Raw genomic sequence first — 15,134 nt, 5'->3', positions numbered from 1 at the left:
AACCGCCAAGCTATGGTTAAAGAATTGGGGACCGTGACAAAAAATTCTATGTTGCTGAAAAAAAGTAAAACATAACTTTTATTTATAATAATGTTTATTTACAACTAACTACTTACTGATTCTATGATACAGATAAAGTGGTCACCATGAATAGGAAAGATGATTTTTCGTGGGTGACGGAATGTGAGCAAATCTTCAACCTTCCACAACACTACACTGACGTTGCTAATCTCAGCAAAACTTCTCGGTTGAATTTAATTGGCAAGGCTTGGTGCATAAAAACAATTGTTATGGTGGTTGGACAGCACGCGCGCGCGCCATTGGCGGCAAAACCTTTAGTTATGCTCTGAAATATTGTGACAATAGTGGGGGGAAAGGGGTATACAATTGTAATATCTTCGAACGGGGCTTCTGATGTATAATTCCTGGTTACATGCTTAAAGTCGAGGGGGTAATATAGGGTCGTCGGTGGCCGCGGTATCCAGCCTTACAACGAAGAACTCCGCTCGTGACGTCTGCCAGTGAATGACAGACTTTGTTTAATAGTGGCCGGCTTTACATAGTCTTTTAATTGACGAATAACGTTTCCAGAAATGGTAGTAAAAATTTATTTGCTGGTAAGGTAGTTAAAACTTAGATGGCCTGTGACGCTGCGCTTTCGCGCCCTGAGACACTATAGAGTGTCGCAGCCAGGGCGGTCCCGAGACAACGTCCAAAGACACTATCGTCGATCCTCTCGCCAGAGTCCGCCGTACTCTGAAACGCGAAAACAACCCCTGTCCCCACGCTCACGATGTCCGCTGCTTGGCCCAGGAGACTCGTCTCTGAGGAGGTCCTGCCGGCGGTAGTCCGTCGGGATCGGACTACTCTCCCAAGGAGAAACGAGGCGCGACCTGTAAATTATGAGGGAGGGAAAAACACACGCACTACAACCAACGAGTTAATGATTCTAAGAACACTTCACTTTATTTTTGGCGAACTTTTACACGTGGGCTTTTAGGCCCGAATCTCGGCGCAATCCGGCGCTATCGCAATAATCCGCGACAATCACGCTTTCCCCGGGCTCTCCCGTTCTCGCACTCCACGCTTCCTGGGGGAGTCCCGAACTACTCGATCCCCCGACACACACGTAAGGACACACGCACGCTCGCACACTCTACTTTACCCTTACCTCTGGGTTCACCATGCTCCGGGTCAAATCAGCTCTTGGCCTGTCGATGCCCTGGTCTCGCAGATGACAGCTGGGGGTGGCGATGGTCCTCGTCTCCTCGGTCGTCGGTCGCAAGGTCGCTCCCGGCTGGCTTGGGAAACTGATTCTCCGCTCTTCTCATTCTCTCTCTCTCTCTCGATCTGTGCTACCGGAAACGCGAAAACTCGAAAAGCTCTGGTTCGCTCGAAGGCTACTGCAAGAGTGTCCTTAGGCCCACCAATTAGTGCAGCCTCGCGCATTACCACACTATATCTACATACATACTTCTCATTCTTACCGCCAGGACATTATTCACACGCACTCGAACGCGACGCAATTTACATTACATACTATTAATACAGATACCTAGGTAAGCATACAATCTTCGTCGATAAAGAAGTACTGGATTAGGACAATGGCACGGTAATTACAAATATTCTATAATACGCAGAACTACCCATTCTTGGGCTTTTCTTCGGCGCTATGTCTCCTCTTCTCTCCTTGGCGCTACTCCTTGCATCCGATTACTCTCACGTAGAACATGAAACACACAGACCCGGACCTTTATTAGCTTCTTATAGTAAAAATAGATTCCACCTTGATGACGCGTTTCGGCGCTTAATGCTATAGGTCAGAGAAAAATGACTCCGTCATAGGCCCTTAAAAGGGGCGGGTAGCTTGACTCTTGCCTTCGGAGTCTCTGTGTAAGGAGACCGTACATGAGGGAGGTATGGCGCTGACCAAAGAATATCTCGTCTTCAGGTCATTTCCCGGATAACCAACCAAATATATATATTAGCTTGAAATGAAATTTTTCTTGGTTTGAATTAACATTCGAATCAACAGTACAAATTCGTCATTTGATTAGTAGCAAGCAGAGTACTATTTGCTTCTTGTTTATTAAATTAATCACAAAGCTATCAAGTTTTATTTTACTATCGAACAGGTAAACAGTGATGATGCCTTGCTGTCTATTCTGATGTAGTCCAAAAAAAAAAGTCTTTATTTACCCAGGAAATTTCGCCTAGTGTGGAATGAAGTAAAAGGGTTAAAAAAATAGATTCGGCTTGATTATTCTAGACCTTACGAAGTCGGTTGCAAAACTTGTGGAAAAATCATGCGGCCAAAATTTGACACGTTAATTTCACATGCCCGTCATGCAGCTGGACTGCAAGAGCCTCCACCTATGTCAGATTTTACTATTCCTTGGAAAACTACAAGCCGAGAAGAGTAAATGAAAGTGAGAGCTGAGATGGGAATAGTGGAGACAGCTGTAAACCTCAACATGCCGATGAAAAATGTCCCCAAATTAATAAACCATATGAAGAGTGTTGTGGAAAATCTAAAATCTGTTCTTCATCGTGCTAAGGTATCCGCAACAAAAGCAACAGGTATTGCTCTGAATGTTTTGACTGCCAGTGAACAAACAAGTTTGGCGGCAATTTTACGAGATACGTTTTTCTCTGTATGCGTGGATGAGTCGACAGACAAATGTAAACAAAAATGCTTAGCGATCCAGGTTCGTTATTGCAAGCCAAGTACGGTTGAAATTGTGGCTAAGATGTGGGAGTTAGTTCCAGTATTTGAGGCTGGCAAAAAAGGCAAAGCAACAGCAGGAAAACTTTTTTTACGCATCGAAACATCTTTCTCAAGTAAACAAATATCACTTAATAATATCTTCTCCTGTTGCTTTGACTATTGTTCAACTATGACTGGAGGGATAAGAAGTCTAAAGGCACGTCTAACCAATGCGATTCCTGGAATCGTATGTGTTGGATGCCCAGCTCACTTAATGCATCTGTGTATGCAACACAGTATGAACGAGCTGCCTGAAACCATACTAACTTTTGAAAAAAACGTATAAAGATGATCAGTAGTGCAAATAAACTGCACGATTTTGAACAAATTCAGAAAGACCTTTATGCGTTCACTCAAAAAATGTTAGAAAAGTGTCCTACACGTTGGCTGTCTCTGAAGAAGTGCGTCCAATGAATAATCCAGCAAAGGTCTGTTATATTGATTTTTTCGAAGGAACTAGCAGAAAACGATGATGTATTAGGTGAAGAAGTGTATTTAATAATGATGTTAGTAGACACAAAATGTTATCTAATTTTGTAAAACAATGTTTTATCGTAAATGAACGCACTAAATCGTTTTTTACAATACGAGATCATGCTTATTCCGTATGCATCAGAAGAGATCGTTTCTACTTTCGAAAAATTTGCGTCTTGTGTGATACAGAAAGAAGCTATCGACGATATCGTTGACGTCAACGGAAGAGTCACTGAACGCTGTTATGAATCAATCAATATATTTGATGAAAAAAATTTGAATCGTAGCAAGAGTGTTGTTGCCCTGTTGTCTGTGTCTATTTTGATGAAGTCAACTAATTTGTTATTTAAAAATTTATAAGGGACCGTGGCACAAAAAAACTACTCAATTGACAAATAATTAATAAAAATCCACCTAAAAAAACAATTTTAAACGAAGATATATTTGGTGGCTCAAGGGAAAAACTCTGAAGAGAAAAACCCAAGATAAGAAAAATTAACGAAAATACAAACGAGTAAGGTTGAACTATAAATTTCCTGAGATAAATTTCCTGTAATGAAAAGTGTGTACTTGTGTATTGTGTGTAGAAAACGTATACGTGCGCGTCCGCACGTGTATCGAAAAAGCTCATGAATCGACAAACGTCGCACGGTCCGTGAAGCGGATTTTCGCCGTGCTTTACTCGCAGCACCCCGAGCTTCTCGAAGACGATACAGATGACGATAATGATTAATAAAGGAAAGCGTGAGAGAAACTAACCCCGTAAAGGTGACTCCCAGATGCCCGTATGCGTGATGATCATAAGAAAAGATGTAGAAGCCAGTAGGACGAATATAATACCCAACTATGCCAGATATTCGAGATCGCAGTTGACAACTGTAGATCGTTCTGTATAGACAGATAGTTCGGAATGGACCCGGCGCGCCCACCCAAAGCAGTCGCAAGACCCCCCTTCCCTTTTTAATTCTCCCACCCGCTGCAGTCGTCAGTACCCATCAATCCCTTACACCTTATGTGAAAAGCCAGGAAAAGAGGGAGATAGAGAATGATGTAAGCAATTAAGAGAGGGGGAGAGACCTATGACCCGAGGACACTTAATAAGAGCAAAAGAGATGGAGATGTAGGTGCATGATAGGGAAGGAGAGAAATGTTTAGCTAATGAGAGTATAGAGAGAGAGACATGATGAGAGTTGGCACAAGAGCGATTAAATGTACCGACTGAAACAAAAGGAGAAAAAGGATGAAAGTAAGAAAGAAATTGACCGGCGCTTGCATGTGCGAATATGTGATAAATTTTTCTGTAAACTCGGTGTAATGCCACTTTCGGCGTGCTGCGAGGTTGATCCTCTACCGCTCACGAGGCGGTCTACGAATTTTAGTCGTTTCGACTAAACAAAATTATTTAATATATATTGACTTTGATTTTGGTTATGAAATTGTACATATGTTGCGAGAAAATTCCTGCAAGATCGAGAACTTTTGTAAAAGCTCATTCAATTTCATACTCTCCGTGTTGACTGAAATAAAAGAGCACTTTAAAAATACGTATAACAACATTTTCAAAATCGTTGAATGCTTACAACCACGTTATACCATATCTCGCAAGTATCGAGAAAGTCATCCGGAATCATTCGAAAAATTACTAACCTGTTATGTATCACGTGGCTACTCTGAAGGACAAACGTGGTAATGAATATTTGAAGAAAATTGGTTACTTTTGTTTATTTGTTCTCTGTACACCGCACGCCAATGCTGGCCCAGAGGGTGTATTTAGTTTAAAAAACGATGTTAAGACGATGTTAAAAAAACTCCATGAAACTGTCTACGGTCACTGGAATGTTACTTGTGGTACAGGCAGTTCAAAGTAATGGCAGAGATCATTTTAAAGTGACAGAAAATATGATGGAAATCGCGATTAAAACTGATTATTATAAAAAAAGTAATGAGACGTAAAAATAAAAATTAGTTTGACTGAAAGATGTAGTTTCGTTGCTCCAGTGGAATAAAGTCCCACTTTGTATACGTAAGAAGAAAGATAATATTCGGTTTTGCACTAAAAAGGTCCATTTCGGATTTGCACCTATTTGGGCAGAGCTCCATAAGAAAAGGCTCACTTCGGATGATCCCTGCAAGACTGTTAATAGCATAAATCCGAAGTGAGATTTTTTAGCATAATTTCAAATGGGAACTTTCTTAGCGAAAATAAGATTTTCTTCATTTCAAGCGGTGGTTTGTAGGCGTAAATTTCGTCGATATATAATCCTTTCAGTTAAAAAATTTTTTGATATAAAAATGTATGGATGTAACGATATATTAAATTTTTTTATACCATGTAATGAACTCGCGTTATTACTTTAAATAATTTATTACTAATAAACCTTGCAAGAAACATGTAGCCAAAATAATAAAAAACTAATAATAATTTAGTGCTGAATTACATTTTAAGGTATGCTACCAGAGTTAGCACAATTTATATGTACTCTAATTTCGTACGTAATCGAAAAAAAAATACAAAAAAAAAAAAAATGAAAAAGGGACGATTAAATCATCTAACAATCAAACTAAAATAGTGATTAATTGTATACTACTATAAGTTTGTCAGATAGTTTTTGAAATATGGTATGTTGTCTAGAAAATGCGGAGGTATTATTGATTATAAGCGTACAGCTGTATAGACTCATGCACACACTCATAATTTGTTCAAAACACTGAAAAAAATTATTTTTATAAATAATATGATGTACACTAAATTAGATTTTGATATGATGATAAGTACTCAATAAAATAAGCTTACCAAATACTAAATGTAGGACAAAACACTGATAAAGACGACCGTATTTTCCTGCTAAATTAATCCATTTTAGGTTTTAAGATCAAAGCTTTTCGGAAAATATTAACTCTGGTTGTTGTCAACGTTATAACTTCAAATTATAACTTAAAAGAAAAATTTATTGGTAAGATTGTGTCAATGGCAGTTTTGATATTATTTGGTAATCCACATTAAGGTACATCTTATCTTACTAATATATAAAGCAAAGTCGCTAAAACCGTTGTAATAGCTAACCGCGGAAACTACTAAACCGATTTTGCTGAAATTTTGCACACTGATTCTTGACACTTCCTAGATGGTTTTAGTATAGTTTTTATCTTGAAAAATTTAACATCAATAGCAATAAATAAGCTTTAAATTTTGCAAAAATACGCCAGCTTTTTACTTTAGTTCAGTAGGATCCGCTAGGCGGCGTCGACATACAATTGAGGCTACCTAAAACAGAATTATGTAAGTGTGATTATAACAGGCCAGAGCGTCTCGCAAAATTCATCGAGCTGCATCGAGACCAGAGATAAGTAGGAAGATTGCCAGTGCCTATGTTAAAAAGTGTGCCGATGTTTTGGCACTGATTTGAGCGCCAATCCATCGTGGCCAGCAGAGGAACCATGCACACGTTTTCTATTGGCTGGCGGCTTGTAGGCTCGGCTCGCGGGGAGAGGTAAGGGGAGATGAGTGACTGAGACATGGGAATCTAAATGTGTGCATCGGTGACGGAGAAGCTAAACCTACATGTACATGCATACAACGGGCTATATATCTATAGCTATAGTTGTACACTGCTCATACGGAAAAGAGCTGCGCGTAATACTTTTCTCGCTTTTCCTCCCTGAAAGAAAGATAAGCTTTTTAAATGCAGTTGATCATTCGATCAACTATAAAAACAAAAACATAATTGTCAGGTTATTAACAATTTTTTTTCACTTTTCAAAAAATGACAAGCTCAACACAATTATTATATTATTTTGCTCTATTAATAAACGAGCGCCTTTATCCCAATAATTCAGTGCGCTCAATTGTTCTTCACTTTTATGATAAGTAAAATTATTGATAATAAATTAAGGCATTCACCACAACGACACAGTACGCTCAAATATTTTTTGAACTAAGTAATATTATTTACTCATATACTGAACACCTTTACCCAAACGCCCCATTGCACTGATATCTTTATTTGTTAATTTATATTTTTTCGCCATTAATATATAGCTTAATGGCAATAATACAATACAGCTTAAATTAAATCTCAAGCTTCGAAACTTTACAATAAACATATGTAAGTTTTAGTCAACCCATAAACCAAGCTTTATTAGCTCAGGTGGCTCCGGGTTCTCATCTCACTCGGAGCAAATTTTTTTTTTTTTATTACAACATTACTTTAAATGTTTTATACTTTTTTTCATGATTACTTACGTATTTTGTTTTACCAGTGACCAAAAACATTTTTTTCAATTACTTTTTATGAAGAAGTAAAGTAAAATTACCTCGAGTAAACCAGGCCACTGTAAACTCGCCTAAAAAGTGAATCAAGGAGGAACAAGAAAGAAAGGATCGTCGACTTGGGTTCTGACGTTAAGAGCAGCAGCCTAATTATTTCCATCGCCACGAGTTCTCTCGTGTAGGATTAAAATCATCGTTGCTGTCAACTTTGTAAGATCTTGCGACTGCCTGCGCACAAGTAGCGGTTAGTCAATGATCATAAAAGTAAGTTAAGTTAAGAAAAATAAAAACTTGTCAAAACATTGTAAATACGAATTTGAACCTTCATAATTTGTATTATTTGTAAAATTAATTATTTTCGGCATCACTGAATTATTAAAACATCAGATAAGACATAACTTGGTTGTTGATTATATTTCTTTTTTTTATTAAAATACTCCAATTACTAAATTATATAAAGTATTCTAAGAATCAAAATTTTAATTGATAGAAATATAAATTTTACTTTGATAAATAAATTATATGCCAAGGAAAAATTAAATACGTAACGGATGACAAAGACCTTACAAGGACGTAAGATAAAGAGACGAATAAAATACGCTACGGCCGTATAGCATCAGATAAATTCAGTAGTACACCGCCAGTAGTTCAACAGTAGGTCAACGCCAGCTCGGCGTACGATATACCAACACCTCTCTACAAATACCATTCGTTGAATCCCAACACCACAACGCCGAGTCAACGATTTAAAAGAAAAGCATACTGCAAGTAAGAGCAAATAAGGCCTTTGGGCCGGCGGCTGGTTCCTGACGAACAAAAATTAAATTTATTTGTTTGTAGAACGAATCTACCAGTTCCGCCCTTCACTTAGAAGTACAGACGTAACACCGTTACACACACGTTACAACGACGATGAGCTTAGGTAAATTGTGTTGGCCCATTATTTTACCCTGCTTTGGTGATATGTAGGTTAATATTACAGCTGATGATTTTATCCTAAAAATAAACAAAAAGAAGACTCAATTCGAGAGAAATGGCAGTGGAAAATATGACATTAAAACTGAAGAAAGAAAAGTATGTTATATTATTATTCCAAAACTTATCATCCAAGCGATATATCAATCGTTGAAGGCTTCGGTGATCCTGTCCCTTCGTATCCACCATTGTAGCCAGCGCTGCTTATAACGCCTGCAAAATACTATAATAGTAATACTTTGTTGCATTTTCAATTTCATGTTCAACTTATCAGAATTAAATGAACCTTAGTACAACTGGAAACTGCCATAACGTTTGCATAGGAGTCGATGAAATCTTCAGTGATGCTTTTGTCCCAGTATACTTATTTGTAAAAAATCTTCCAGTTGAAGCAGATACTTACACACTGGTTAAATAAATATTTCCATGCACAAGTAAATATAATACTCTACTTGCAACAAATAATAAAGTCTGATAATGTCATTTGATGAACGATCTACTTATAGGTGTTTTGATTTGAGGAGTATCGTGCCAACGTTGTAAAAATTAAAACATTAATATATCGACAAAACATCATATGATAATGATAAATCTTTTCTACTGACAGTTAGACGAGATTACATTGGTTCAAGGATTCTCAAATTGAATTGAAAAATCTTTAAAAAATTTTGAATTTCTCGGGGAACGAATTAAGGACGTTCGGTAGAGATAGAACCCTGTGATGAATCTTTTTGAAATTTTAACCAGACGTTTTTATTGTTGTTACAATGAAGCTGTTAAAATTTCAAGAGGTTCGTCTGTTTCGTTTCTGAGATATTAAATTTCAAAGTTCAGTCATTTTAACACGGTCGCTTATGGGGAAACTTATAAAAACTCAGTTTAAAAAAAATTGGCGTAATGAATGTCTCCAATTTTTTTATATGTCACAGATAATGTTATTAACTATACGTACACAAAGCTTCTAAACGACCGTCTGATTAGTTTATGAATAAAAAAATTAAATAATAGTTCGACAAAAACGCAACGGCAACGTCGCGAGAAGCGGGAAATTCAAAACGTTCCAGGACGTAAAACAGTATATATTTAAATATTGTGGTAGATATTTATGTATTTCTGTATAAAACATAAGCTTACATATGTGTGTGAGTATATGTACATAGGTTCCACCCGTACCCATAACAAAACAATGTATTTTAATAACACATATTTATTTTTCTTAATAAAATTTTTAATTTGTAATTTTTATACAATACAATTTTTTTACACAAGATAAAAAAATCACATACTTGTAGTAATCGCAGAGACTAGAGTCTGTCCTAATTATTTAACATATCACTTTCAATGAGATTTTTCAAGTAACATAAAAATTCAAGAATTTTATTTACATTAGCTTCTCTTTCCATACCTTCGTCACCTTCCATAAATTTATCAACAATTACGTTAAAATCAACTTTATTTTGACTAAGATTTTTTATAACTGATTTCGAAATGATAGACGACATGGGCGAAAAGGTAGGTAAATATATTTTTTCATCAGCGATTTTTTGAATCTTCGTAAGCACATCGTTGTTAATTATTTACTCATTTTTATTACATTGTTATAACAAATAAAAATCACATACCTACATCTTTAGCACAAATACTTTACAAATATACACATACGCTGCCGTAACCGATGCAGCAGACAGTGCAGACACTGCAGACAATGCAGAGTGCACACCACCTGATGCGTGTACATGAACACTCACACATTGGAGATCCGTGCGGCGATGCCAAGTCTTCACTCATCACTGCTTCCCCCTTGCCCCGCAAGTGGTTCCCCTTCGCTATCTCTATCAAACGTCCTTAAGATGCGGCTAGCGTAGTTTAATTGGGCGTGCTAAGTATGTAAATCTAAGCGTGTCAAAGTACACGTTTACAGTGTGTAGCTGAAATTTTTTAAATTTATATTAATCACATTGGGATGGCGTACATAATAGTTTTAAGGACAACCATAGCTATGGTGCACCAAGTGGTTATAGCCAGTTTCATTGAACTGGACCCTTTTAACGGGTAAAAACCAATGTAGAGAAACTATGGAGTGACAAAACTTGGCTATCACAAATTTAACGCGCTCACAAGTGCGTAAAATCTGTGCCAGAAATGCTTTTCTATGTATAGCCTTCTTATGCCAAACGTAGAAGAAAAAAAATTCTTCAGTTCAATAAAATAGGTGAAATAGTTAACGAAGTATCGATTTGGTGTTTTAAAAAAAAGTTTATCCAGACTACTATCATGCATTGATGTGCTATCAGGCTAGTATGGAAGTACCCACTTTCATCGAATCTTACGATTGTTTCATAACTACTTACCTATACCTTGACTCTGCAACGCAGAACGAGCAGATAGATATATGATTTAAAAATTTTTGAAAAAGTTACTGTACAAGCTATACGTAGACTTAAGTATGGATTCAAAAAATTCATGTTGAAAAGTAAGTAGCAATTTCTTGTTGTTCATAATAAAAAAAAGTTTTTATCTACCAGGTTACCACGACAGCGTACACACCACCTATGTGTGCATTGGGGTGTACTACCACACCCATTTCTAACTCTTTTTACTGATACGGTGCATCGTGTCCACTCGCCACTTTTCTCTAGAGAGGACTCCATATTTCAGGACGTTCACTCCACGCCGGTTAAGCCGGCGCTCTCTGCCAAAGCATCGGATCCAGGCTAATTAGCATCCCCGGAGAAGCCCCATGTTTCAGGGACCACTCCTCGTCGATCCCTGCCCGACGCCGCGGTTCGGATCCGCTAATCCCTACCTATAAGTCTTAACACTGTTTCGCATTTACCCAGGCCCAAAAAAATGTGGGGCAAAGAAAAAATCCTGGAATTACTCTAAAGGGAAATTCTATGGAAAAACTCGTCCCACAACAGTCGGGGTTAGATAGGAACTTTTCCCGATGAAAACAGTTTAAAAAAAAATCTGTATTCACCGGGAATCGAACCCACAACCCCTAGAACAGCGTTGTATCAGTAACAAGCATGCTTACCACTGAGCCAACGCTGCTCCTTGGCTTATTTTACTTGCAATATTACGTACTATGAGGGTGAAATCATGAACATGGGTTTCAATGAAGGTGGCTGTTTTTCTGCAATTTACATGCAATTTATATATTTATACATACAATGTATTTAGGAGTACTTTTGCGTAGTTACTCTGCTATACGATATCCACTGGGCTGTCCTATGAGGACGTCCACAAATATTTTACTAGCCGAGTCAGGGCTGATCTCTAAGTATTAGGGAGCATACACGAGTTTTGTATCTATGCTACTTAGCTAAAGTACTCAGTAGTGCCAGTTCTAAAACAAACTATTTGCCATTTTTACTTTAAATTCAGTAATACCTTTAGGGTACTCAAAATGATTACCAGCAGTATATTTAAATTTCTAGAGCGTAATAATGGTTACAAAATTACCATCAACTCAAATTTTAATATATGTAAATATTGCTTTCACCAACATTATTATTATTCCTACTGATCTAAGTTTTGGACACACTCTTAAAAACATGCGTTTTACGTGTACTTCTCCTCTCAACACAATGTTAAAACTAATAACTTAATCTGAGATAACTCACTTAAATACCTAAAATTCTTTACATCAAATCTAAACAACTTAGTTAAATTGAATGGATTTCGGCACACTCTGGACTAACTTGCAACGAAGTTGCAAACGCAATCGCTAAACATATATCTCATTCTTTCAACCTGACTGTCAATAACTTTAACTTCACTGTTCACTGACTTATATGAGACCTTTTACTCTTAAAGGGAATAGTATATTACGTACAAGTTTGCAAAGGCTTCGATTTACGAACCGAGAGGTTTACGGTACGAGCCGAAGGCGAAGGCCGTAACGAGGTTCGTAAAGGAGCCTTATCGAACGAGTTTTGTATACTGTTTTTCCGCCTGAATATCTAAAATCAAGCGGAAAATATGCTATTTTGAGATTAGAAGGCGGAAAAAATTATTGTAATCTGTTCGATAAGTCTAACAAAACCTCGTGATTTAAAAACACTAATTATAGTAGAAAGGATATTGTAAATCTCAACATAATGAGATGAAATTATCATAGTCATGTAGAGTCTCTATTCCCTAAAAACACGGTATCTGACCCTAAATATAAATGCGGTTATGACTTAGAGGATTTAAACTATGTGATAAGGGCCTACCAACTTAACACTGCGCACAGAAAAGACCCACATCATGGTTTAAAAAAGATAAAAATGTATCCTTCTTAGATTATTGACAGTATTATCGCATTACAAACCATTTTGGTCATGCTTGTTCACTAGTTTTTAAATTTGTAAAAGACTGAAATCAAAAAAATTTAAGGTTAATTTATTTAAAAAAAGGAAAAAATACTGACATCGCACTTTAAAAAGTTCTTATACTACCTCACTAGAACCATGTTAATGTAGTTTTGACAGTTTGTAAATTTTCTATGTAATAATTAGTACACTTTAATGAAAAAAAAGAATATTTTTAACATGTAAATTGCGGACAACAGTCGTCACCTTCACTGAAAACCATGTTCATGATGTTTTCCTTATGGTAAATGACATTACCAGAAAAATGAGTTCTATCTTGAGGGTGTGCCTACAAAAAATTTTCTATTAAATAATCAGTGATAACCCGAAATAATTACTATGGATTTCCTTATATCTTAATTATGATGTAATAGAGATTTTTTAATATACAAGATTTGGAATAATTATTATAGCTAAATATTTTAATATATTCATAAGTATTTTTATTGTTTTTTGCTTAACTATGACATTTTTAGATACATTTAATCACAAGCTTAAGGTTGCTTGGGTATACAGTGCCGTACCAATCAAGGGGCCCTTTACGGTTCAATGGATTATGAAAAATATTCTTTGTTCATTGTCGCGGTTAATGAATATCTAAATCACATATTCAAATTTAATAGTTTCATTTGTTAAAAATTTATAAAATATCGATAAAAAAATAGTAACTGATCATTTTATCTGCGCATGCGCAGAAGATGATAAATCACTTTTATTTTAATTTTCTTAAAATTTAAGTGGCTTACATATAATTACAAACTCCAAAGTAAGTGAATAATTAAAAGGGTTTTCAATTCACACTACATGTGTATCGCAATCTTACTGGATGAACAAAATAACTTGATTTTTTGTATGTTGAATCATTTGAAGTTTATTATTATTCAAGTAGATAGTTGCTTTTTTTAACAATAAAATTATTTTAGCAATACTCTGTTGCAACTGTAATTTTTCTTATCAGCTTGATCTTTCATGAGTACTCTTTTTTTCTTACAGGGAATCACAGTATTAACAACTTCTCGCGGTAACACAGTATACATCATTAATAGCGGCTGTACTAATCTACGAAATTTTAAAATCCAAAGATTTTCGTACATTGATCCTAGAACTCCCGTGATATATGGAGCATCCATGAACAGATAAAGTTTTAAATACAGTATGTATTTCTGCTTAATTCTGTTGTTTCCATTCTCATGAGCAAAATTAGCCGCCTTGCGAATGCTTATCATTTTAACACTTGTATAAATAAAGAGAATATTACTAGTTATACCAATGAAGATTGGAACTATAGATACTTGTACAACAACTTTAAAATTTGCGCTTGATATTTTATAAAATTGTGGATGTAAAATATGGTTTTCAGGAAGAGGTAAAAGTTCCAAAATTGTTGATATGGTGGTTGGTATCGTGGTACCTATTATAACCCAGACCAGATACACTCGAAATTTATGATTTTCATCGCGATTTTTAGTACCAGATGAAGGTGCCCATCGAATTCTTGTTATTGTAGAGGCCACATCAAGACTAATCATCAACAACCAAAAGCAACTGCTGATGACCAAGATCATTATCATAATTCCAAAAAATGTCGTAGTCACCTTGTCAAATTTCTTGTGACAGAGAGAATGATAGCCTATTATGATTATGATAAGACTAAGTATTATTTGAGAAACTGTAAAAATTAAGACTACTTTATCATAGGCTCGGCGACATATTTTCGGACTTAAAGCGTACATATGAGACAGATTATGAAGTAAAGTATAATATAAATTATATTAGCAAAAACCATCATAGGTGCATCATATATATACACAAATCTAAAGATAGAGTCACATTTGTTTTTCTTAATTGTCTTCGTGATGTTTTGGCAACGAAGGGAGATAAGGCTGCCGTTCACTTGTAAATCCATACAATCTGTCATAGATACTGTTGTGTTTGATGTGGAGTTATCGATAATCGCTGTGCCACTTTTATCTAAGAAAAACATATAATAGCTAAAATGGTGAAAAAATTTTAACATTAAAACGCACTCAAAATAATAATAAAAAAAATGTTTCCAATCAACGTCATCAGTATACATAAAAAGGTCTTCTCTTTTAAGAAACCTTTTTAATACATATTATAAAAAATCGAATGCCTTCTGGCAGATTTATATTAGTCTACATTAATTAAGTTACTCTGTGGTTGGAATATTACTTTGTGTGATTTTTGATATAGCATATCAATAAATTAAATGTTAAAAATGAAGCCGTGTGATGTACATTTTTTGATCTTCATCAATACTTCAAGAAAA

The 15,134-nt window shown here is 35.9% G+C and overlaps 1 pseudogene; it reads right to left on the bottom strand.

Moving 5' to 3' along the window:
• Nucleotides 1–633: 633 nt before the first annotated feature.
• LOC149375527 (uncharacterized) lies at nt 634–14,633 on the bottom strand (annotated as a pseudogene).
• Nucleotides 14,634–15,134: the final 501 nt, after the last annotated feature.

This window comes from Copidosoma floridanum, unplaced genomic scaffold, assembly GCF_036245765.1.
Source record: "Copidosoma floridanum isolate Cflo_tuat_1 unplaced genomic scaffold, Cflo_Japanese_pri ptg000006l, whole genome shotgun sequence".
Classification (NCBI taxonomy): domain Eukaryota; kingdom Metazoa; phylum Arthropoda; class Insecta; order Hymenoptera; family Encyrtidae; genus Copidosoma; species Copidosoma floridanum.
The sequence above is the reverse complement of the archived record's forward strand: the minus strand, read 5'-3'. Positions and strand labels throughout refer to the sequence as shown.